This window comes from Schistocerca americana, chromosome X (genome assembly GCF_021461395.2).
Source record: "Schistocerca americana isolate TAMUIC-IGC-003095 chromosome X, iqSchAmer2.1, whole genome shotgun sequence".
Lineage (NCBI taxonomy): Eukaryota > Metazoa > Arthropoda > Insecta > Orthoptera > Acrididae > Schistocerca > Schistocerca americana.
The window spans coordinates 590,843,512-590,868,709 of NC_060130.1; the positions used below are offsets into that span (position 1 = coordinate 590,843,512).

Below are 25,198 nucleotides of genomic sequence, written 5' to 3' on the forward strand. Positions count from 1 at the left end.
TAATAATAAAAATTATACTGGAACAGAACCATTATAACAGATAAAACAACACCACATAACAAACCTGACATCATACTCATCAATAAAAAGAAGAAATTAACACAACTAATCGAAATATCCATACCCAATACAACAAATATACAGAAGAAAACAGGAGAAAAAATTGAAAAATACATCCAACTGGCTGAGAAAGTAAAGGACATTTGGCATCAGGATAAAGTTGGCGTTATACCGATTATACTATCAACTACAGGAGTCATACCACACAATATCCACCAGTACATCAATGCAATACAGCTACATCCAAACGTATATATACAACTACTGAAATCCGTAACTATTGATACGTGTTCAATAACCAGAAAGTTCCTAAATACAATGTAACATATACCATACAGTTAAAAGGAAGTCACGCTTGATGAAGGTCCGCGTCACTTTCCATTTTTAACCAGACCTAAGGTCTGAGAAAAATAGAAATAATAATAATCTCTTTAGGTTGTCTTTAATAAAAATTCTGTTTTAGGACTAGCATTGAACTCAATATCTTACTGAAATTTATTTTGCAAAGAACTTTTTGGTTTAAAAAATCCAGTAGTCACTTTTTCACCAAAAATGAAAAGTTAAAATAAGAAAAGCGGCAACGCACACTGAAACCAACTTTTTGAACTACGAATTTGTGCGACTCCAAGCTACTAAATCAATTAAGAATTATGGATAGAGCTCTTTCTAAATGAGGAAAGCATTAGTTCAATTATAATTACCAGTAATTGTATTCAACGCCAATTATCTCCATAAGCTTAAGTTGTAACCAAATCGCAGTACCTTCTATTTACATTTATATCAATTTCCACCCTTTCCCCTTACCTGATTCAGAATACCCACGTGGTTCAAACTGTACTCACATGTGTATTACACTCTTTGAGGACAACAGGTTTTCATTCTTACAAGATTAGTAGGAAATGAACATTTGTTTTGAACTCTGCAAACTTTTAGAAAAGCATTTGTTTACTTCATTGCTTACTCGAAAACACAGACACATATTGGAAATCGTTTCACCTGTACGTGATAATGCAACAAAGGCTCTTTCAAACAAAAAGTCACCTTTCGATGGCTTACGAGGTTGCTCAATTTGGTTCGGTGGACGAATGTGAGGAAAACCAGCCGTGTGTTATTCGAAGTGTAGAGCTGGGTGTATTCTTTCAGTGAAGATGGCACTACGCTCTCTGTTGTTTGCAAATACGGACAGTAACACTGGGGTCTCGAACACATCCTCTCCTTAACTTCTACTCACTTCAGTTTCCCACGTTTTGCAAGTCGCCTCTGTGATTCGGGGTCATATCTTTCACACCAACTCATCAAATACAGTAGTTGTCGTTAAGAGGTGCTAATAAATCACTCCCTTCGGTTCCTAACCTACAAGAATGTGGGTTACAAGGTCAATCAGCGGATTTTATACAGTCGCAGCTGCGTCATGTTCCCACGGTAATTTACTCCTGTCATTGTTGAGTCTGCTGTGTTAGTGACCTTACCTACATAGTTACCAGAAACAGCACTGTCGATAATTGGGTCACCGAATTCCAAGAAGGGATACAAGACTAATAATGTTGGAAATAGTTGGAGAATGAACACAATAGAACGGCGTTATTAATTGTTAGCCTTACGAGACGTCTTCTAAATGCAACACTGGATTCATAATAGGGAATGTCAAATCAGTTGCACTTCCGGTGTCTATGAATACATTATATTTCTCTATAATTAGTTTCATGGGCTTGGTGTCTCTTTACGGGTAATGCCACACGTCACGCAGTTTAGAAAAAGAAAACATTGAACTGGTTCCATGCGTTAAAATCTGTTGATGGAAGGCAGCACACTTTACATCTGTACGCTGTATCAATCAATGAACTGCGTGGTAGATGGTGGAAGTTACTGTACCATATATTAAACTTTCTTACAGATTCCTTCACGGGTCGAGCGTGGGATGAATGTTTGTTCGTATGACTGTGTTCGCTGTTATTTGCCTAATTTTATATGAACGGTCTATGCAGGATAGGTGCGCAGGTGGCTAAAGAACATCCTTTTCTTCTATCCAGAAAGAATGTCCTTGCAGTTTCTGATCAGGTTCTACGATATGTAGTTGTCTTAGAGTGTCTACCACTCAAGATACATTATGTGATCAAAAGTATCCGGACACCCGTATGTAATGCGGAATCGCCCACTCCTAAAAGGGAGTGGTCGATTCCGCATCACAAAAGGTGAGGAGTCTAGAGTTATCAGTAAAGAAAAGTAACATCAGAGTAGGTCGCTCAGTGTCTCCGAACATGGACTAGACACTGGATGTCACCTGTATAGCATGTCAATGAGAGGCATTTCAACCCTTCTATGGCTGCCCAAGTCGACTTTTGGTGACGCGACCGTGAAATGGGGGAAAAACCTCAGCTAAACTAAGACCAGTCAAGACCTCATGTATTGTCGGACAGTCACTATCGAGCAGTAAGGAGGGTGGTTGTAAGAAATCGCATGAAATCAGTATAAGAAATCATTCGTGAGTTCCAAAGTGCTACCAGTAACCCAGCAAACACAATGCTGTGCGTAGGGAATTAAAAAGAATGGAGTGAAACGGTCGATCAGCTCCTCGTAAGTCACAGATTTCTATACTCAGTGCTAAGCGACACTTCAGGTGATGTAAAGGGCGATGTCACTGGAGTGGGAATGGCTGGAAAAGAGTTATCTGGAGTGATGAACTAGCATAACAGTTCGCACACCGTGACTGTTGAATTAGAATGAGAATGTACCCTTTCATAAAACAGCATTTGAAAGTCAATGGTTTGTGGATAGTAACATTCCTGAAATGGAGTAACCTAGCGAAATGGAACCCATTTGGAAAGAGTTGAAACATCGACTTCGCTCCAGACCCCGGCGTGCGACATAATTACCTTCGCTGGTTTCGGTTCTTGACGAAGATTGGGCTGCCATTCCTTCACAGGCACTTAGAAACCTCATTCCAACCGTCATAAAGGCGAACGGTTGACCACCCCATATTAATGTCCAGACAGTTTTGATCAGATAGTGTACACAACAATTTATGCCGTTCACTTTCGCCAATCGAGCAATGTTATGGCTACTCACGTCGATCTCGTTCCTGTATAAATTCCCGACTTTATACCGGTCCCCCATAATTCGGCAGTGTTCGAGTGTTTTGTATGCAATCTCTTATGCAGTTTCCTTGTATACTATGAAGTGAAATGAGCGTTTGGAGTCATTGGTCGTGAGGCCCCTTACGGGGCAGGTCCAGCCGCCTTGGTGCAGGTCGTACTACATTCGACGCCACATTGGGCGACCTGCATGCCGGATGAGGATGAATTGATGATGAAGACAATACAACACCCAGTCCCTGAGCGGAGAAAATCCCCGACCCAGTCGGGAATCGAAACCGGACCCCTTAGGACGGCAGTCCGTCACGCTGACCATTCAGCTATCTGAGCGTACCTGTTATTCTATAAAGTAACAGTAGCCTCTCATTTTACACACCTATTGTTGATCTTCTGTGGTCGTTCACCTCAACACACTATGTGATCGAAAGTATTCGGACAAGTGGATGAAAATGACTTAAGAGTTCGTGGCGCTCTCCATCGTTAATGCTGGAATTCTGGAATTCAATATGGTGTTGGCCCACCTTAGGTTTGATGACAGCTTCCACTCCCTCCCAGGCATACGTTCAATGGGGTGCTGGAGGGTTTCTTGGGGAATGACAGCCCATTCTTCACGGAGTGCTCCACTGAGGAGAAGTATCGATGTCGGTCAGCGAGACCTGGCACGAAGTCGATTTTCCAAAACATCCCAAATGTGTTCTGTAGGATTCAGGTCAGGACTCTGTGCAGGCCAGCCCATTACAAAAATGGTACAAATGGCTCTGAGCACTATGAGACTTAACTTCTCAGGTCATCAGTCCCCTAGAACTTAGAACTACTTAAATCTAACTAACCTAAGGACATCACACTCACCCATGCCCGAGGCAGGATTCGAACCTGCGACCGTAGCGGTCGCGCGGTTCCAGACTGTAGCGCCTAGAACCGCTCGGCCACTTCGGCCGGCCAGCCCATTACAGGGATGTTATTGTCGTGTAACCACTCCGCCACAGGCTGTACATTATGAACAGGTGCTCGATCGAGTTGAAAGGTGCAATCGCCAATCCCGAATTGCACTTCAACAGTGGGAGCAGAAGGTGCTTAAAACATCAATGTAGGCCTGGGCTGTGACAGTGTCACGCAAAACAAGGGGTGCAAGCCCCCTCCATGAAAAACAAGACAACACCATAACACCACCGCCTGCGAATTTTACTGTTGGCATTACACACGCTGGCAGATGACGTTCACCGGGCATTCGCCATACCCACATCCTGCCATCGGATCGCAACATTGTGTACCGTGATTCGTCACCCCACACAACGTTTTTCCACTTTTCAATCGTCCAATGTTTACGCTCCTTACACCAATCGAAGCGTCGTTTGGCTTTTACCAGCGTGATGTGTGGCTTATGAGCAGCCGCTCTACCATGAAATCCAAGTTTTATCACCTCCTGCCTAACTGTCATAGTACTTGCAGTGGATCTTGATGCAGTTTGGAATTCCTGCGTGATTGTCTGGATAGATGTCTGCCTATTACACATTACGACCCTGTTCAACTGTCGGTGGTCACTGTCAGTCAACCGACGAGATCGGCCTGTAGGCTTTTGTGCTGTACGTGTCCCTTCACATTTCCACTTCACTATTACTTGTTTATCAGTGTGGAAATCTCGCGTTCAGACGTATGTCACAAGTGTCACCCAATCACCTGACCACGTTCGAAGTCAGTGAGTTCCGCGGAGCGCCCCATTCCGTTCTCTCACGATGTCTAATGACTACTGAGCTCGCTGATATGATGTACGTGGCAGTAGGCGACAGCACAATGCACCTAATATGAAAAGGGCATGTTTTTTTTTTTTGGGTGCGGGGTGTCCGGATACTTTTAATCACACAGTGTATCTCCGCACATTGATACGCTAACATCTATACCACACTGTCCACCAGAATCCACGGCAATATGACTAACCTAAATCAGTCTCACTAAAATGCAGTCGAAGAATATCACACTGTCATGTCCCTGAAGAGCAAAACTTTTTTTTACTACACGATTAGTTAGCTGCAGAGGTCTGCACCAGTCTGATAAATTGTCGAGCTCTAACTGGATACAGTGCAATTCTTACAAATAGTTTCCTTCAGATAACTGGAAAATCTGCGAAGGAACGTTCTTTAGAAATTATCGAAGTGGTACTGGCTTAGAAGATATTAGGAAGTCTGGAAATAACAAATGAACTTTTCTCCTATGTTGATAGAGCAGAGGAAACCACGTGAGAAAAGGCGAGCTGCGTTTCGCACAGTTATTGTTTTCTATATGGTGGCTCCTTAAAGGTGTGGGCTGTGTTTGCGTGAAATGGACTGTGTCCTCTGGTCTAACTGAACCGATCATTGACTGGAAATGTTTATGTTTAGCTACTTGGAGACCATTTTCAGCCATTCATCAACTTCATGTCCCCAAACAAAGATGTAATTTTATGGATGACAATGCGCCTTGTCACCGGACAATTTAAAAAAAATGATTTGGCCAGAAAATCGGCCGACATGGATCCCCTAGAACATTTATGGGACATATTCCAGAGGTCAGTTCGTGCAAAAAATCCTGCACCGCAACACTTTCATAGTTATGGACGTTTACAGAGGCAACAGGGCTCAGTTTTTCTGCCCAGGAATTCCAGCGACTTGTTGAGTCCATTCCATCTCGAGATGCTACAATATGCCTGGCAAAAGGAGGGTCGACACGATGGTAGGAGATATCCCGTGACTTGTCATCTCAGTATATTACGGGAGCAGCTTTATACAGGCTAGGCCGATGACAAAACGTAAAACCAAAATTTCAGGACGCATATCTCATATATACACTAATAGAAAAAATCGCCGCACCAAGGAGGAGTTCTTCGACATAAACAAAAGTTTGTAGGTGTCTTTTTACATCTGAAACATGTTTTCTGTTCAAGTTTCACGCCAGTTTCATAAGAGTGACGCTAGTAGCGCCACTATGAGAATGCAAATCAGGTTCGCTTTAAATACACGCTGTAACTGTCTTCAGCGTTATTTACCTCTGAGACTGTATGTGGTGAAATGGTGTTAGTCAATAATGTCTTTAAAGTGACAAAGACGCCATTATCAACAGCTCACTGGGTTTGAACCAGGCCGTGTGATAGTGCTACGAGTAGCTGGATGTTCCTTGGGCCATATTTCAGAAAGACTTGCCAGAAATTTAGTCACTGTACATGACTGCTGGCAGCTGTGCTCGCGGGAGTGTACGGTCACTAGAAGACTGGTCTCCGGACGGCCACATGGCACTACCTAGAGGGAAGTCCATCGTGTTCGGCGTGTTGTTCCGGTGCATCGCACTGCATGTACAGAAGCAATCTGAACAGCAGTTGGCACCGCAGTGACACAACAGACTGTTACAAATCGGTTACTTCAAGGATAGCTCCAAGCTAAACGCCCTGTAGTGTGCATTCCACTGAACCACCAAACCACCACACATTACGACCCTCTTCAACTGTCGGTGGTCGCTGTCAGTCAAGTGACGAGGTTGGCCTGTAGGCTTTTGTGCTGTACGTGTCCCTTCACATTTCCACTTCAGTGGACCTAGGGATGTTTAGCAGTGTGGAAATCTCACGTTTAGACATATGACAGTAGTGACACCCAATCACCTGACCACGTTCGAAGTCCATGAGTTCCGGGGAGCGCCCCATTCCGCTCTCTCACCATGCTTAATGACTACTGAGCTATCTGATATGGAGTACGTGGCAGCAGGTGACAGGACACTGCACGTAATATGAAAGGCGTATGTTTTGGAGGGGGGGGGGTCCGGATACTTTTCATCACTTAGTGTACGTCCATACTGAGGGGCTGTAGTCTCAGCGATTCATCAGTCACGTCATTGGTGATCACATGTAACTCAGGAGCGAAATGTGTACGTCGTCTGTTTTGATTCTGCAAATAGTAGCGGTGCTGAGTTTAGAGGCGAACAGTGTTTGAAATTTTTATTCTAGGATACAGACATGCCCCGTCGACGAATGCGTACTCTTGTTGGGCAACTTCATCCATTTGAACGGGATCGCATTGTGGGCCCGCGGGAATCTGGATGGACGTATCGACTGACTGCTGCACATGCTGGACACACTGGTGTGGCGCTGCTTTCGGCAGTGGTCTGTGCAACATTCGAACAGCCGTAGACCAGATTCTGGCCGTTCGCGTTGTACTCATGCAAGTCAATATCAAATGGTTCAAATGGCTCTGAGCACTATGGGACTCAACTGCTGTGGTCATAAGTCCCCTAGAACTTAGAACTACTTAAACCTAACTAACCTAAGGACATCACACACATCCATGCCCGAGGCAGGATTCGAACCTGCGACCGTAGCGGTCGTGCAAGTCAATATCAACGGAATGTGCGAGCAGCAGTGGCCGAGCGATCACCGTCCCAGAGAGGAAATCGGGTGCATGTTGCACCTCCTGTGTCGCAAAGCACCAATGGGAAGCGTTCACTTGCAGCTGTGATAAGCTCACGTGAGCGTCTTACCACGCTACCGCTACATCATCAAACATGGCTACTCTGGTGTCATGAAAGAGTTGCTGAGTAGTGGAATGGTGCTGTGTTGTCTTCAGCGAAGAGAGCAGGTTCTACCTGTGTATGTGTGTCGGATATACACGCGTATGGCGTAGAGCTGATGAGCTGGCTATTTCAGAGTGCATTTGCCCTCGACACACAGATCCTAGGCTTTGCGGTATGGGGGTCATCAGTGTCAACTCGTGGTCGCATTCGGTGTATCTGCAGGTTAAAGTAATCAGTACCCGTACGCTACACAGGTAGTATCCACGTGCCATTGCCTTTTCTTCGACAGGAAGGTGATGTGTTTTTTCAGCAGGACAATGCACATCCATATACGCTCTCTGCGACACTACGTGCTCCTTATGGCGTTCAACAACTGTCCTGGCCGACAAGATCACCAGATATGTCGGCAATCGATCATGTATGGGACACGATGAAGCAGGAACTTAATCGTTCTGCAGAGCCTGCAAGAACTGTTGTCGCATTTCGACAAACGTTGCATGATGCTTGGACCGTCTATTGCAGGATGCCATTCGGCATCATCTTTATGATAGTTTGCACACCTGCGCTGCCGCCTTGGGGTGATTCTTTGGGCTCCCTGTACTGTAACATGCGTGTTTCATTTGGTCTAATGGCCGAGCGGTTCTAGGCGTTTCAGTCTGGAACCGCGCGACTGCTACGGTCGCAGGTTCCAATCTTGCCTCGGGCATGGATGTGTGTGATGTCCTTAGGTTAGTTAGGTTTAAGTAGTTCTATGTTCTAGGGGACTGATGACCTTAGGAGTTAAGTCCCATAGTGCTCAGAGCCATTTGAACCATTTTTTCATTTGGTCTAAATTTGTTTTCACTTCTGCAATGATAAAATACCTGTCATATAAAGGCCAATAAAATGATCTCGTCCTTGAGGGTGTTGCATCTTTTTCTGTCAGTGTATTTGTGTGTGAGGAGCGTCTCCCGAAAGTTGGGCCATACCTTGCTGCTACATCTTACATAAGAGTTTCCACAAGTAACATGGACTCACCGTAATATGTCAGCTGTTTTGAACAAAACAGTGTTTCTTCATAAGTAATAATGCCTAAAGTAGACGAGTAGCATGATGAAGATGTACACAGTAATTAAAAGATATTGCTTGTTCTTTTGATTTCCTGTCCTAATATTTGTGAAGTTAAGCAGAATCGTCTGGAGTAAATCCACTGGCAAGTAAACCGACAGAAGAGAGTAAAGGGAGTTGGGGATATTTGTACTAAGATGAGTTAGTATGCAGCTTTAAGCAGGAAATTATGTTAACATTTCTCAAATATGACATGAATATCGTGGACTTCCTATAATTTCCTGGTAATCTACGACAGTATTCTGCTACCTACCATCTTGTGCAAGGTGGGGGGTGAGTATATTAATAGTACTACTTTACACTCGCGTTATTTTATTCGTGGATGGTAGACGAGAAGGAAAGATCACCTCACGTCTCTAGTTTTATCATCATAGTCAGTATGCCAAATCTATATGGAATAATGTGGTATGATATTGTTCTCAATCGTGCACGCGTCCTCTGAATCTACATCTACATCTAAGTGAATACTGAGCTAATCACATTTAAGTGCGTGGCAGAGGGTTCACCGAACCACCTTCACATTTCTCTATTATTCCAATTTCTTATAGCGCGCGGAAAGAATGAACATCTATATCTTTCCGCACGAGCTCTGATTTCCCTTATTTTATCGTGGTGATCGTTCCTCCCTATGTAGGTCAGTGTAAACAAAATATTTTCGCATTCGGAGGTGAAAGTTGGTGATTGGAATTTCGTGAGAAGATTCCGTCGCAACGAAAAACGCCTTTCTTTTAACGATGTCCAGCCTAAATCCTGTATCATTTCTATGACCATCTCTCTCATATTTCGCGATAATCTAAAACGTGCTGCCTTTCTTTGAACTTTTTCGATGTACTCCGTCAGTCCTGTCTGGTAAGGATCCCACACCACGCAACAGTATTCTAAAAGTGGACGGACAAGCGTATTGAAGGCAGTCTCCTTAGTAGGCCTGTTACATTTTCTAAGTGTCCTGCCAATAAAACGCAGTCTTTGGTTAGCCTTCCCCACAACATTTTCTGTGTTCCTTCCAAAAATGTTAAGATAAAGTCATTATGGCATCGGCGGTATATCGTTTTGTAGTATGAAGTTTTGTTTGTGAAAAGTGGACATCTCTTACTTTAGGTAGCATCAGGGATTTATATTCAAATGCATTTTTCCCCTTTAAGGAGAATAAATTTTTAAAAATTACTACGTAACGTTGCAGGTGGGTCAGTGATAAAGCGTACAAATCTTTCTCTTATGCAGTTAGAAAGTATACGGCACGAAGATTGAAGCTTCCCGCATTTCCCAAATACTGATGACACTTCAGACTAAGTTCCTCCATACTTTCGCATGGCCACAAAAGAAACATACAAACTTGTGGATTCTTTGTTTCAATCGGTCACCTAAAAGACCTACTGACACTCATATTAAGATATAACATCGAAATATCCCCAGAAGGTCGTCATTAAGCTTTACCTGTCGCAATACTCGGATGATGCAATGCTGCCAGACACCTGTAGAGTCAAGCTGATGTGGATTCTTTGTTTCAATCGGTCACCTAAAAGACCTACTGACGCTCATATTAAGATATAACATCGAAATATCCCCAGAAGGTCGTCATTAAGCTTTACCTGTCGTAATACTCGAAAGATGCAACGCTGCCAGACACCTGTAGAGTCAAGCTGATGTGACGCACGCGTGAACTCACGGAAACAGGAAGGTTTTCAGTCATTAACAGCTCGAGAGCAGATAACAGAAATTATGAAAAAAATTCAGAAAGAAGATAAGACGTAAATAATTAAAAGTATGAATACTGACTGGATAATTAGCACACGTTTGACTGACAGGTAGAAACGGAACTAGCAGCATGAATTAAGATTACTCGGCGGTTAACTGTTTGCATGGATAACAGCTATTTAACGTATTCAGTATTACACAAGATAGCATATGTTCAGTGCTTTCTTTAAATGAAGATTTCCGATACTGTGTCCTTTACCTCGGTGGGTAGAACAGCTGTTAAATGGTAGTTTATCTAACGTGGCTTTTACTTATTACTACAGGCTTACTGCCAAACTATGTGCTGTTTTAGAGGTATTTAACACTATTTCGGGTTCCCACAGACAATCTTCGAGCATAGAATGCTTGTAACTGTCCTCGTGAAAAACTGAGAATACGACTAAGTAGATTTGAAAACCTGAAACAAGTTACTGTGGAGACGAAATGGATGCACAAACTTGTCATGTGCTGCACTAAAATTTTCGTTGCCAAACTAATTTTTAAAAATTCCAAATTTGTTAAGTTTCGCCACAATGCGAGCTGTGTATCAAAGAAGTCCTCATTATGTTTCCACAAGTGGTTCCGAAATCTAAATGATCTTAATTGACATGCGTAGAGCATTTTCCTTCGCGAACTGATAGTTGTTCCACATCCTATTAAAAGAGGACGCAAAGTTACATCTTCGCGATAGTCGAACTTAACGACAAATTATGATGGAGACTTGGCTGAATTTAATTAGAATGGAGGCAGTAACTGACGCTGGCCTATTTGAGGAAACCATCCGGGCACGCACTTTAAGTGAATCAGTGTGTCAGGAGTTCTTTTGCCCATTGCTCCTCCAGAACACTATCCAGTGTCGCAACCGCACCACCACTTCCCTGTTACGTTGGTGGCACGAAAATTTTGTCTCTTTTCAAAACGCAAAAAGTTTTGAATTTTAATACAATAAGCAGCAACGTTTATAATAGATCGTAGCTCTAAAACTGACCACGTTTCGCCATCAATGACGAAACCCGTAACACATTTAAATTGCCAGAACGAATCTTCATACTACAGAGGAGTGTGCGCCGATTTGAAACTTTCTGGTAGTTTAAAACTTTGTGCCGGCCAGGGACTAGAGCCTGGGACCTAAGTCTCGCGCAGGCAAGTGTTCTGTTGACTGTGCTATCCAAGCCGACTCACTAACCGCCTAAGGCCACACAGGACGGATCGTGAGTCTTGTTTGGATGATCAGTCGGTAGGGCACTTGTCTACAAAAGGCAAAGGTCCAAGGTTCAGGTCCCGGTCCGACGCACAGTTTTAAACTCCAGGAAGTTTTATATATAAATTGTTTTGCAGTGGTTGGCATAAATATTTAACATGAAGATCTTGGGACCAACAGCTGTCTTCACAAACCCACACTGTCCCAGTTCTCTGATATAATGCATACCATCCCCATCACCTGTTCGTAGTGCGAGACTTCAGTTTATCATGTTGGACTAACCAGAAACGTTGTGATGGTCGGACATCGGCCTAGTAAATTACGTATTGCGTATATTCTAATGTACGTTAAGTGCAGTGGTTTCTAATTATCTTCGGGTAATACTTATCAAATGGTAACGATCATCAGCACGAACTATTCTTGAACGATCACTATTCTGTTCACGTTGAGTGAAAATAGTTTCAATGCATATTACCAAAAATAATCAGAAGACTTCCAAATGGTAACGATCATCAGCACGAACTATTCTTGAACGATCACTATTCTGTTCACGTTGAGTGAAAATAGTTTCAATGCATATTACCAAAAATAATCAGAAGACTTCCAAATGTCTACTATCTTTAGGGGGAAATTCCCTGTCGTTACAACGCCCCATTTGTGAGTGTTCACACAATGTGACAGGTGGCACCATCTCTTTTCAGCAGAAATCAAATAATGAGAAATGTCAGTATTATTAGACTCTAAGATGTATATGTTTCACAGTGCAACTTTATGTGCTTCACGATATCGTTAATTTCTCTCCACTTCCTTTAGGACAAGAGACTAATAAACCCGTAAAAGCCTTACGGATTGTCGTACTATCGTAGAATTGGTTGTATAGAATGGGTTTCTAGCATTTTTGATCCGCTAATTGAAGTTGTCTTTTCTTTGACATTAGTATTACGGCAAATGCCTTGGTAAGTTGTTGTCTGAAGAAATTATGTACATGGATCGGAACATGTGTTGCAAGAGAATCTGTTAACTCTGAGACGCAACTGTTTGCAGGAAGCTTTACAAACCAGGATTGAAAATATTTTCTATTCTGAGAACATAATTGCTTAGATGAAGTCCATATTTCCAATCACTGATATTTATCCGTATTACACCTGTGCAGATCAGTTTGTCACATTTTGTGTAGGGCATCAAGGAAGGGGAAGCTGGAGTAAACAGAGCAGCGATGCATTCCGCACGAGTGTTTCAGTTATTATTGAGAGTATAAAGGTTAAAAATGCTACGCAGTCGGCTTTGCTACAAGCTCCAGCAATGCGTAATAATATCTCACGGTGACCTTGGACAACATGATGTCGGCCCGTGTGCGTATCTATCTATCCTAAACGTGGCACGAGCCGCATGCAGCATAGTCTACAAAACAACTGTTACAAAACACTAACACTACCATTACGTGACTAGCATATCATTCTAATTAACAAATTGAATACGTGATCGTTTGATCTATGGGAGCTAATTATTTAAGTGTGAACATTTAGACGACAAAAATGCAGAGTATTAATTTTTAGGTGGGTTGTAATTTTGTCATAACTGGATTCCAAATCATGAGATAAGAACAAACATTCAACACAGCTAGAAGCAAATTTTATTAATGAAATAGACGAATACTATCTTCGCGATGATAGCATGCTGAAGTACAGGGTTATTACAAATGACTGAAGCGATTTCACAGCTCTACAATAACTTTGTTATTTGAGATATTTTCACAATGCTTTGCACACACATACAAAAACTCAAAAAGTTTTTTTAGGCATTCACAAATGTTCGATATGTGCCCCTTTAGTGATTCAAGCCGATAATCAAGTTCCTCCCACACTCGGCGCAGCATGTCCCCATCAATGAGTTCGAAAGCATCGTTGATGCGAGCTCGCAGTTCTGGCACGTTTCTTGGTAGAGGAGGTTTAAACACTGAATCTTTCATATAATCCCACAGAAAGAAATCGCATGGGGTTAAGTCGGGAGAGCGTGGAGGCCATGACATGAAATGCTGATCATGATCTCCACCACGACCGATCCATCGGTTTTCCAATCTCCTGTTTAAAAAATGCCGAACATCATGATGGAAGTGCGGTAGAGCACCATCCTGTTGAAAGATGAAGTCGGCGCTGTCGGTCTCCAGTTGTGGCATGAGCCAATTTTCCAGCATGTCCAGATACACGTGTCCTGCAAAGTTTTTTTCGCAGAAGAAAAAGGGGCCGTAAACTTTAAACCGTGAGATTGCACAAAACACGTTAACTTTTGGTGAATTGCGAATTTGCTGCACGTATTCGTGAGGATTCTCTACCGCCCAGATTCGCACATTGTGTCTGTTCACTTCACCATTAAGAAAAAATGTTGCTTCATCACTGAAAACAAGTTTCGCACTGAACGCATCCTCTTCCATGAGCTGTTGCAACCGCGCTGAAAATTCAAAGCGTTTGACTTTGTCATCGGGTGTCAGGGCTTGTAGCAATTGTAAACGGTAAGGCTTCTGCTTTAGCCTTTTCCGTAAGATTTTCCAAACCGTCGGCTGTGGTACGTTTAGCTGCCTGCTTGCTTTATTCGTCGACTTCCGCGGGCTACCCGTGAAACTTGCCTGCACGCGTTCAACCGTTTCTTCGCTCACTGCAGGCCGACCCGTTGATTTCCCCTTACAGAGGCATCCAGAAGCTTTAAACTGCGCATACCATCGCCGAATGGAGTTAGCAGTTGGTGGATCTTTGTTGAACTTCGTCCTGAAGTGTCGTTTCACTGTTATGACTGACTGATGTGAGTGCATTTCAAGCACGACATACGCTTTCTCGGCTCCTGTCGCCATTTTGTCTCACTGCGCTCTCAAGCGCTCTGGCGGCAGAAACCTGAAGTGCGGCTTCAGCCAAACAAAATTTTCTGAGTTTTTCTACGTATCTGTAGTGTGTCGTGACCATATGTCAATGAACAGAGCTACAGTGAATTTATGAAATCGCTTCAATCATTTGTAATAGCCCTGTAGTTGTTTGCTTCCATTTACTTCAGGATACATTCTTTTCGAACTAATAGGAGTATTCTAAGAAACAAATACTTCTGTAAACATCAGGAGCAGATGAAATAGCTTTTCGTTGACACACTTCTAATAATTTACTAAGCTTTAGTGGATTTTCGTGTCAGCGTGTTAATTACTAACATTACAGTAATTTCAGTGCTGGCTCGGTGGAAACCTGTTTCATCATTAAATGAATATGAAATCGTTTTTCAGTTTAATTCTTGAGAATGGTACAGAGCAGCTGAAAAATTTACATACTGTCACTAACAACAGCGTACAGGTTTTATTTAAAAGACCACCGACAATGATGTGTTGTGAGGAACAACAGACTTCATTTTTCAAGCGAGTACCACAGTCTGGAAATTCATTATTCCGGCACTGTGGGGTGTCGAAATTAGAGAACGATGGATTCAAAGCTTCTTCGCATTATGTTTGGCTACGAAACCCATTAGCCATCTATGTAAAGGTTTGTCAAGGACAGCAGCTGCGAGATAGCTTACTGTGTGGAGCAGGACAATAAACTGTTCCGTTTTCAGGATGATATCCATGTACACAAATTCATGTTCTAGTCACTGTAGAGGCTCACAGCTAGAGCACGATACAGGTTTGCTGATGAGTGAGTGATCCTCATTTTGTTTAGAAACGCAACAAGAATGTCACACTGTGCAGTACATTACAAAGAGGTTCAAAATTCTGATCGCCAACTGTATTTAAGGGTGAACTTCGGCGATATATACAATCGTCAGCCTAGTTTGAGGTTATCTTCTTCACTGTGTGGAGCTCTTGTTGCGTTTCTTACGAAATGTGGAAAGCCATAAATCCAAACTGTTCTCTAGCTCCAGCATGGCAGACTCGCCATGAACAGCTCGACATTTGACTACAAGGATGTGGAGATCAACCTAAAACACTCAGGAGGGTTGAGTAGCAGTCCATCGATCGTCAATCCGGCGCGAAATTTATCTATGGTTGAGGCTCAGTTCCCCGCCTCGTAATCTATGAAAAATATTAACACTAGAGTTACAAATACATTTCACAGTGCGTACCAGTTCAACGTCTTTCATATGCAATGCACTCCGACATTTGATTGCAGAAGAATTTCCTTCGGTTGCAGATGTTTTAAACACTCATTTTCGAGCGGCATCATTGTGGGTATGAGGCTTCATCCTTGTGAAAATATAAAGTACATGTGTGCCTTGTTCACTGAGATATCAGGTTAGCATGGTTCTATTCTGGCATACTACTGTATGATGTATTCTACGTATATCTCTCACTTCATGCTCTCGTTAACTGGACTGTATTACAGCTTAACATGTTACTAAATTAAAATCTCCCGCAACTTTTTTCCGTCAGTACGTAAAGGCTAATCTCAGGAGCAACGGTAGCAACGCTGATACGGTCTTCACTAAGACTGATTCACAGGGAAGATTTGTGTATACAAGGTGCTCTAGAAGGAATGATCAGTGTTCAGGAACATGATAGGAACGATTATTCGAAGCAAAAACGTCTAGTAAACATACCTCTAGAATGCATACCTTAAGAGATATGAGCACTTACTCAGCAGAACAGATGTGTTTGTCAGTAGCGAAGGTGACCAAGTGCTCACAGCCTTTAAGGTAATGTACTCCTATTTTACAGCCCATGTTTACTAGGCGATGTTGCTTTTTTGTTCAGCAGAAGAGAGATGTTTCACAATAGCAAAGATGGACAAGTCCTCATAGCTCTCGAGGTATGCATTTTACGTCCCATGTTTACTCCTCTCTTTTTCTTTGTATGATCGTTCCTGTCATATTTGTGAATATTGAGCATTCCTCCTGGGACACCCTGTATGATCCATCAGCACTACGACAGACAAGTCGTCCTGGTTGCCCTTGCGAAGCTGCGGCGTGTAGCTGGTTCAATACTACTGATTTATTTTACTTAACTTCACTGCGAACCATTCATGTGCATTTCCATGCACAGTTGTAAGGCAAACTTACTTTCGTATTTCTAATCTCTGTGAAGTCACAACTTTCCACGTTACTCTCAATTACATTTTACAGAACACTATAATAGATGAAAGTGTGAGATGCGACATTAAAATTACGCGACGAGCGACAGCTAATTATGTTACTATCGTGTGTTACTTGAAAAGAAATCTGAAAACTCTTAACAGTTTATTTGGACGGATGCAGTGAGATAAATGGCAATGATCTCAACATAAAATTAGCTCTTACCGTTCCGAAATCAAATAGCTGTGACGTAACGACCATCACCGACAGAAAACCTTGCTTTCATTTGTTCGAATTTGTCTGTGTTTTTCGCGGTAGTGAATAAATGCAAAGAGGAAGGCTTGTAAAATTATTATATACTTAAAGTTTTTCCCAACTACGCTATCATAAGTACTGCCTCATACCGAAATGACGGCTATGTGAAGAAATAAAGCTAAGATCGCACTGAAACCAGTGTTCGACACACGTGATTCAGTGACAGATGAAACTCGCTGGCCTCGAATTACGTACGCTCCAACAACCGCAATAGTAGGGATTGTGATGAAACTACGGAAAATCACTGGAATCGATGGAAGGCACTTACTGCTCATTGAGCTTCGGACCAGCCCTAGTCGTATTACTAACTATTTTTTCTGTAGTACAGCCCAGTATTTCTTCCAGTTTCCATTGCAGATGTGATATCAAATTATATTACTTCGCCGGCCGCGGTGGTCTCTCGGTTCTAGGCGCGCAGTCCGGAACCGTGCGACTGCTACGGTCGCAGGTTCGAATCCTGCCTCGGGCATGGATGTGTGTGATGTCCTTAGGTTAGTCAGGTTTAAGTAGTTCTAAGTTCTAGGGGACTGATGACCACAGCAGTTGAGTCCCATAGTGCTCAGAGCCATTTGAACCATTTATATTACTTCCTCTTATACGAAAAGACAGTTCAGTTTTTCATATTCGTCAATAGTTTGAAACGAATAAATATTCAGGGTGATCAGAAAGAGTCTGGAAAACTTGTAAGGGTGATGCAGAGGTGTTGTGATAAGACATAATTTTTAAGAAAAAAGTTCAATACGTTGTGCCATTTCAGAGTTAATTAGCATTGTAGTTAACCAATCAGGCTTTTGAACGACAAATTCAAGCGGCCCGCCAGATAAATTAGTGTCAGTCTTTCTCATAGCTCAAATGATTGCGCACAAGACTCCTCAGCCTTTAGGTCGGTTTCGATCTTTACTACCGTCCCATGTCCAATTTTTGTATCGCTTTCCCGTTGGGTTTTTGGGAAACGAAACGAAGAACACGTCTGGCGAAGCCGTCTTTGGTCTCTGGCCGACCGCTTGAATTTGTAGGCCGAACGATCTGATTGGCTAACTTCAATGCTAATTAACTCGGAAACGATGCAACGTATTGAATTTGTTCCTCAATTATTTCTCAGCCCAAAATACTCTGCAACACCCTTACAAGCTTTTCAGACTGTTTGTGTCCAGCCTGTACATACAGTGTGGATCACCTAAAGCTAGCACCGCAAATATTGCGGAAATGGAAAGTGCTACTGATGTGCACTTTTCGCAGAATGGGTAGATAGTCGGGGCTCTTATAGTTAGCTAATCAGTAGAATGTAATGACACTTAGGAAGTGTATTTTTGTACAAACATATACTTTTTTTTTAAATTGAACGATGACTATTGATAGTAACAAACTAAGAGTATGGCTCTGGCTCTGAGCACTATGGGACTCAACTGCTGAGGTCATTAGTCCCCTAGAACTTAGAACTAGTTAAACCTAACTAACCTAAGGACATCACACACATCCATGCCCGAGGCAGGATTCGAACCTGCGACCGTAGCGGTCTCGCGGGTCCAGACTGCAGCGCCAGAACCGCTCGGCCACTTCGGCCGGCAAACTAAGAGTATGGTAAATTAGACTGTCACTGGTGTACGTTTGCAGGATTCTAGTGTGAGGCGTTTACGAGATATCGTATGATGAAAAGTTTCCACAGCGACAATTGTTTATGGCATTCAAGCTACGTAGTTGCTACATACAATGTTGTTATGTTTGCTTACAGTGCGCTTGTGTGTTCCTTGAGTTCATTGCGACTTGCTGGTCAGTCAGTGCGCGACAGACCAAGCAGCTGTGAGTGGACGATGGGATTTACCAATGAAGAAAAGCCGACATGCTCATGGTGTATGGAGAGTGTAGGAAGAATGCAGTTCGTTCTTGTACGGTGTATGAGGCAAGATATCCCAATAGTCGTCAACCATCTCGGCAATTATTTATCAAACTCTTCAACCAGTTACGTGAAGGTGGGAGTGTAACACTTAGGCAACGTAACAGAAGGAAACAAGTGGTGACAGAACAGGAGGAAATTAATGTTCTTGCTGTCGTTGCAGATGATCAGCACGTTAGCTCCCGCGCAATGGTAAAGGGAAGTTGCATGAGTCAGGCAAGAGTCCTACGCATTCTCCATCGAGATAGGTTCCATCCCTGTTACATCTCTCTCTATCAAAAACTGCATGGAAACGATTATGAGAATCGTGTTAAGTTCTGTACATGGCCATGAAGACACTATACTCTAGATGTATCATGTATCTCGTTTGGTGATGAAGCCACATTTGCCAACCATGGCCAGATAAAACGCCGAAACATGCACTATTGGTCTGTTGACAATCAACGTTGGCTTCGTCAGACTGAACGTCAGCGTTAATGGAGTGTAAACATGTGGTGTGGGATAGTCAACCACCAGCTTGTAGGTCAGTTTTTCATAGACGGAATACTGAACGTGAACAAGTATCGGAGCCTCCTAACAGACTACCTTCCATGGGTGCTACAAGACGTTTCTCTGCAGACTAGGAGGAACCTGTAGTACCAACATGATAGCTGTCCAACCCATAGTGCACGAAGTACTACAGCATGTCTTCACGAATTTTTTCCATATCGTTAGATTGGACGCAGAGGACCTGTGCTTTGGCCGGCCTGGCCCCCGGATTCGACGCTTGTAGACATTTTTTTGTAGAGCAAGCTGAAGGACGCTGACTACGAGGACATACCAATTACACCCGATGAGAGACGTATGACTGCAGCTTACTCTGACATCCCCGCTGAAATACTAACCGATATGCAGCGGTGATTCCATACCAGACTGAAAGCGCACATTACCGCTGCCGTTGGTCATCTTGAACACAACCTGTGATGGTCAGTTGTCTCTTTGGAAATTTGTGGTACAGTCCTATGGGACCGAACTACCGAAGTCATCGATTCATACGCTTACACACTACTTAATCTATGCTAAACTAACTTACGCTAAGGACAACGCACACATCCATGCCCGAGGGAGGACTCGAACCTCTGACAGGGGCAGCCGCGCGAACCGTGGAAAGGTGCCCAAGACCGCTCGGCTACCCCGCGCGGCAGTTGTCTCTTTAATGGTCATAATACACATAACTAGAGTATGCACTTTAGTGTGTGCTGCCACCAGTATTGTACAAGTGTGAGTGTGGGAACTTTTCAAAATACTATATCTCGTAAATGACTCGCGCTAGAATCCTGCAACAAACACTACTGACATTCTAATGTACCCTACTTTTAGTTTGTTAATGTCAATAGGCGCTGTTCCATTTAAAAAGTGTATGTTTGCACAAAAAGTACACTTTCTAAGTATTATTACTAGTATTGATTGGCTAACAATATGAGCCCCTAACTACCAGTCCATTATAAAAAAAACGCACATCAATAGCATTTTCCATTTCGCAATATTTGCGGTGCACGTTTTAGGTGACTCACCCTGTGTACATTTTAGGGTGGTTCCACCACCTATCCTTGTGAACTTGCGACATAGCATACACTTCAGTGCTGCAAAGGGGACTTTCTTTATCACCATCTGGGCATAAGTTCTCCGAACTTCGCACACGCTGTTTTGTCCGAAGTGGTCAGCAATCTTCATTCAAGTAACCTCTTCCTAGTCTCGACACACGCAGCTGACCAAACATTGCCCGAAAGTAGTCCGCCCAAACATACATCCAGTAATGGGAAGCGTACTATATTTCAACCTAACGACTGCATCCAGAAATTGGAAGGTCAAATCATTAGAATGATTCACATCTCTACTGATGTACCTATACAGAAGTATTCGTGGCTACTAAGAAGACAGCGTGGTCCTTCATGGTGTTTAGAGTGTCGCATTGCAAACAGAGACAGATTTGCGGCTCTGCAGAAGTTGAAACCCAGACTGTCTTGAAATACAGTACCTTTTGGTATAATGAGATAGAAATATCAAGAATAAGGAGAATAAAAAAGAAACAACTGAACTGATTTAACCATTCTAATATATCAACATGTATAAGATCATTGTGTGGACTTAAGAGAAAAGTGGCAAGTACTTAATAGGCACTGGAACGGAGACTGTGACCCCTAACCAACCAAGGACATCTCGGCTATACCATGGAGTAATTCGCTCTAGTTACCTCCTTAGCTACTGCCGTGTACTTGTTCAGAAGTGCGGTTTGTACTCAGTTCCACCAATGAACAAGTATACAACCATTTTTAATGAGGGAGATGATGCAGCCTTGTCCTTAGCAGGTGACCCGACTGTTAAAAAGTCACATCATATTGCCATAGCAGGAAAGTTAACGAAATTTTCACCGCAATTTTTAACCTGCATGGGCAACAGGATAATTTCTCCATGCATTGAGGAAGCTGACTCGTTCCACTTCATTTCCACAAACTAAACTAAGCTATTTGTCAATGGGAAATGCCATAGTGGCTAAGTAGCTGTCGTAGTGTTGGCCTCACCAACTACTTGTTAACGCCACTGGAGTGCCTTATTAACAGCCAGGCTGTCTGCATCTAATCCAGACAGATGTTTTAGTCGCTCTCAGTGTAGGTTCAGGAGATTTAATTCTACCGTTGACAACCCTCTCCGTTGGAGGATATTTCCTGCTGAAACATCACTTAATAGTAATTATCTTCGATCCTGAGAAAGTTTCTGGGGAGTATAATATCATCCGACACCTCAATTCACGGAGCTTCCGAGGACGTCTTCATATGTTTTGCAGTTTTTCCTCTCTGCATATTATTTGAAATAGGAAGTAAGTCACGTACTGTCTGATAGCTTTGATAATAAAACCATGTCCCCCAAGACCCATATAGCGTTTTTTATTTGTGAACGCTTTTTCAATTTGTAGCTCACATTCCAGCCATGCGGCAAGCACGGATCCGCTGTGGATAATTTTAGGAGGCTGAAAGGAAAGATAAGGAATAGATGATTTAAGTTTTCCGCAGAAAAGTTTTCGTTTCAGCAGTTCCGAAACACATAGATCGAACGAATTTCCATCGTTCTCCCGCTAACAACGAGTCTTAATAGAATTTCTGCAAGACGATCTTTTAGAAAAAGGGTTGGTCAAAATTGTGTATTTGACGTCAACGTTTAACTCTACCAGGCTTGTTGGAAGGCTCTTAATTGTTTTAGATGTGACTAATTTTAAAAAAATAATGTATTTCAAATATAACTTTTTGATCTTTGCTTTATAATGTGTTAGACAAGCACCATAATTATAAAATTGTTTATACGGATGGGTAACATCAGTATTACTGTCTTGGCTGCCCAAGCCGAGTTGTACACGATCCTGAAGCCACTGGAACACATGAGGCGCGACCGAAGGAAGAAGTTTCTAATTTGCTCAAATTCCCTTAGCGCACTTCAACAAATGTACTTAGCAGCCAGCCACACGTTTTGTAAGCCTTCCCTACTTAACACATTTATTACTTTTTCATAAGGTTTAACATCTGACAGAGACAGTGAAATCCATATATCTAATTACCCTAAATTTCTATCCCTCTGTTGTATGTGAACAAGATTTCAAAGTGTTGATGAAGTTGAAATGTATTCAGAGACAGTGGACAGACATTTATTTCGCTTGATAAAATGGCAGAGTTCATTCCAAAGATTCTGGGGTGAAAGTAGTTCGGTTGTATCTTCAAATCAGCAACGCTGCTTATAATACGAACTCCATCAGGTACTGGGAATAAGCTACCAGAAACAAATGACCATATAAAAAAGTAAAAACGTAAGTCTTTCAGAAAGGACAACGATGCTAAATTGTACATGAGAAGCTTAAACAAGGGGAAAGTTGTGGAGAAGATAGTCGACTGTGCTGGGAAGCCGCAGAATCAGTGAGGCGCATTTGCAGAGTGTCTGGGTGTCTCGTTACACAACTGCTCGGTGGTCGTGGGGAGCCGCTAATCGGCTGTTGGTTAATGAAGGAGGACGCGGGGTGCATCAGTGGTGCTGCCATCTCCCTTTTGCTCACAGTATTCGCCGCTCGAGATCCGCCAGCCAGAGGAGCACCGCGGACGACAGTAACCTGGCGTGAAATCGCGGAAGTTGGAGAAGCCGTACTAACGTTAGACGCCATCATGCAGCGCTGTCGAAGCCAAAATAGCATTAAATGTTACGAGGACGCAAAACTAGCTCTGCTTTCTGACGGTGTCTTTACCGCTCTTCGTAGATGAGGGATAATGAAAGTACACCTTTTCGTCAAAAATACATGTTCTGTAATCAACTGAAGAATGCAATAGACATTCCGAGCATGAAGTAAAATCTTGAATCTATTATCAATGCGTAACACCAACAATAGTATACGGGGCTTCAATTCTAAACCCGTGGCACCAACTAGCCAAAAACAGTAGCTTTCTATAAAGTGGTAAATAATGCGTTCACCACAGCCCAAGCTCTTGCGCAGCCAGTTTTCCTTTTTACTCCTTTCATACATGCATTCGCACGCTTATGGTGACCGTAGCAGATGAAACTGGACAGGTTTTAAGAATATATGTGTGAAGAGTACGTACGCTAACCATAATCACGAGGACGTACGATTTCAGTAGTGGCTTTAAGCGAACTTCGCTCTATGAACCAACGCTGTTATTGATGTAAAGTAATTTTCACTGCCGGCCGGAGTGGCCGAGCGGTTCTCGGCGCTACAGTCTGGAACCGCGCGACACTACGGTCGTCGGTTCGAATCCTGCCTCGGGCATGGATGTGTGTGATGTCCTTAGGTTAGTTAGGTTTAAGTGGTTCTACGTTCTAGGGGACTGATGACCTCAGAAGTTAAGTCTCATAATGGTCAGAGCCATTTGAACCATTTAATTTTCACATGACACTTGACAACAAAGAGGGCGTACTTGATATTACCTTGTCACTTCTCTTCGTCAACTTCAAGATACTGTAACTTTGCTAATAATTCGGCACTTAAGTCTCCCCCACAGAATCTACAGAAGTGTATCCTGAAGTTATCGTGTATTTCCCTTTTTGCTGACGAGTGGACTTGAGCCTGATACGGGAGGCGCATACGTGTCTATTGTACGCATCAAGAACGGTGAAATGTAGATGAGATGTAAAGAACTCTTAGTCACAAAATTCCTAGAAAAAATCCGTAAAGTCATGTCGAACGTACTGAGGTTTCCCGGAATGTTTGGGATTTCTCTGAAAGTATATATCATTTCCAGTAGCTCATTGAGAGAAAAGTTAATTTAGAAGTGTTTTCTCGCAGTTTTAGTAGTACCCAGCTATTGCAAATGTTTATAAAACAAAATTTTCCAAGAAAATTCTATAACGGTATATCAATAATCGACTTAAGCAATCAATTTTAGTAAAATTTAGTGCCATGTGTCGACATCCAACGTTGGTACTTACAAACATATTATAGTGGGCTCATATTTAAGTTGGAATAATAAAATAGTTCATCAAGCAGTTTAAACCACAGCTGCGGAGATCGAAATACCATTAACATAGTTTTACTTTGGGTAGGTGAAACATCTTTCTGAATGTATACACAAAGTGTGCGACTAATAATCTTGGGACCGTAATTCTGTTGTATAGCTTGACTAGGTGTTTTTCACCCCGAGGGGTGGTAATGGAATGGGAGCGATCAAATAATAGTGGTCTTACAGAAGAGTCCTGGAAAAATACACGTTTCCCAACAGAATAGCATGATGATACACTGCATCCAAAAAGCAGAAGTAGGTTCAGATTTGGCTTCGGACGTCAGTTTTCGACCCTACGCAGACAGAGGCACCGTCTTCCAGAGATGGAGACACACTCTTTCGCTGGGACTCGCGTATGTTTACGCCGCTCACCTGTGAGGTGTGCTCCAGTGGCGAGTCTTGCGTCCGCCAAGCCGCGAGGTCGACGCCGCACTGGCCCGCAACGCGCACCGCTGCTCACAAAATGCACGCGGCGGGGGGAGCGTCCTTGTTTCGCCTGCCCCTTCCTCCGCCAGAGAGCGCTGCTGCCGCTGCCGCTGCCGTCGACTCTCCGGAAGGTTGTCGCGCGTCCTTACGGGCGGCCGCAGCTTCCGCCCCTACACGCACACGAAAGAAAGCGGTGTCGCCTCGGCAGCAATGGGACCGGCTGGCTGTTAGCTTCGGTGCTTAGCGATGCGTTCACTACATCAACATCTAT

The 25,198-nt window shown here is 43.0% G+C and overlaps 1 protein-coding gene across 1 annotated transcript in view; it reads right to left on the reverse strand.

Annotated features, from left to right (window-relative positions):
- The window catches only part of LOC124555167 (elongation of very long chain fatty acids protein AAEL008004-like), a 141,848-nt gene extending 116,891 nt beyond the window's left edge, over nt 1–24,957 (reverse strand). The window contains exon 1 of the mRNA XM_047128990.1: nt 24,874–24,957. The gene's annotated coding sequence lies outside the window, so the exon portion shown is untranslated. The remainder of the gene's footprint in view (nt 1–24,873) is intronic.
- Between the last annotated feature and the right edge of the window lie 241 nt (nt 24,958–25,198).